The following is a 2,079-nucleotide window of genomic DNA, read 5'->3' on the forward strand; positions in this document are numbered from 1 at the left end:
TTTTATCATGCTAACTAATAAATGTTGAAATGCTTAGCAATATTTTTATTTATTATTCTTTCACGCTTCGCGTCGGTTGACAATGGGTTCCTCGGGGTGTCAATTTCAACCGTTACCCTCCCAAACAGGCACTATTTATATATTACTGCTTTGTTCCTGAAAGCCGCAAACATTCTAAATTATTTTTAAAAAGAATATTTTTTTAATCTTATTTAGATTGGTACACGTAAATGGAAAATTTGACGTAAAATTTACATGCAATATCTTAGATATGCAGATTTTTTATTTAGGTAAGGGATATTGAAGACTACAAATATAACATTTTTAGTTCTAAACTCTTCTTTCATAAAAAGTATTTCAAATCATTCATGTCAACATCTACATCTGAAAATGCCAAAGAAGTGAAATTTATGTTTCTGAGATAATTAAGCAAAAAAATTGTCTAACCTCATAAAAATAAAAAGTTATGAATTTAGGTTTGTTTTACTGATAAACATAGATGCAATTGAAACATAACATTAAAAGAAAGGGTTTTTTGTAGTTTTAATTATACTGGCATTTCTGTTTGCTTTTACTTAATGTTTCAAATTGTTTTGATTTAAGATGTTCCAAAACAACTGATATAAATGCTCAAAATGCCTTCAGTTTGAGTTTGTGACGTTGTAGAAAAATGCATGGTTATTCCATTGGGCGTGTATTTTATTGAATTAATTCATGGTTTTGCCATGTACACAAGGCCCAATAGTTTCAATCTGGATTTTTAATTTAAAAAATGCACTTCATCAACATAAGACTGATGTGCTCAATATTTGCATTTTAAACAGCAGTCCTTTCGTCAATATACAATGCATATTGTAAATAAAAATGTTTAATAGTTTAAGAAAAAAATATTTTCAGTACTTGTTTTTTTTATATATATATAAAGTGAATATGTAGGTATTTGATGTCTCATTTTAATCTATAACGTACAAATGTAACTTAGTTTACATGTATATTTAAAGGATATTAAATACGTTAGATCTTAGCATCTTCTATTTCTTAAAATTCTGTTTGCCAAGACATGATAAAAATTCATTTTTGTTAATTTGTTTTATAAGTTTTGCATATTCACCTTTAAACGACCCAATAGAGCCTTGATTTGTTACACCGTAAATCACGTGACTATGACAGGAAGCTTATTATTATCATAATGAAATTTATGTGATAAGTGAATTTAATTATTTCATTATTACAGGACCAGCGCATGCGTTACTTAAAGAAGTTGTGATGGGTAATAGAGGAGAAGGTATGATCATTTAGTTATGAATATCAGAAGAAAATGTCACTTTTTACATGTACCTATCGAGGCTAATATTTATTGAATTTATTTGTTGAAGCAGGTCAACCATAAAATGTTATTTTAAGAATATTTTTTTTATTTTCTGGTGTTTGTATTTAGACCAAGTCAACCAAGATTCATCGCGCGTACATGTATCTGTTGACCATTCCTTGTAAGTACCCTTATCTTTTTTCCCCCTTTATGTAAGTAGAGAAAATGAAATACATTAAATGATACCATGATAAAAGAATGATAATAAGACTGTTTAAACTGAATCAAAACTAAATTCAACTGTTTACATTTCTTTTGTCCCTTTTTTTAGATACTTACAATTTGTTAATTAAAAAAGTTGCAAAAATTCTTTTAGTTAAAGACCTTTTCTGTTCCTTTTAGAGATGATTCTTTGATTGAAGACTTGATCTTAAAAGGATGGATTGGTTATATCAAAGAATTAAGAACAGAAAGAACACAAATTCAAGCCATTGAAAAGAGACATATTTGGATAACTGTCATGCATGAACTATTAGAGGAAAAGTTAAAGGTACGTCCACTTAAAATTTTACACGGCAGAGCGTTTCCAAATTTCTAAACTAAATGGTAACAGTATTTCAAAAAAAAAATTGACATGTTTTCATTGCTTATGTCACACTATGAGTTTGAGATGGTTAATTACCCCCCCCCCCCTAAAAAAAACAGCGCTTACCAAAAATGGATGGAAACTAGAATCATATTTATCATGTAATGCATAACATGTAACTGTA

At 28.5% G+C, this 2,079-nt stretch overlaps 1 long non-coding RNA gene across 1 annotated transcript; it reads left to right on the top strand.

Annotated features, from left to right (window-relative positions):
• The first annotated feature begins 1,258 nt into the window (after positions 1-1,258).
• Positions 1,259-1,861, top strand: LOC136272112 (uncharacterized). Its single transcript, XR_010710015.1, has 3 exons — positions 1,259-1,285; positions 1,439-1,490; positions 1,712-1,861. It is a non-coding gene; the product is annotated as an uncharacterized lncRNA (long non-coding RNA).
• The last annotated feature ends 218 nt before the right edge of the window (positions 1,862-2,079 follow it).

Source organism: Magallana gigas, chromosome 10 (genome assembly GCF_963853765.1).
Source record: "Magallana gigas chromosome 10, xbMagGiga1.1, whole genome shotgun sequence".
Lineage (NCBI taxonomy): Eukaryota > Metazoa > Mollusca > Bivalvia > Ostreida > Ostreidae > Magallana > Magallana gigas.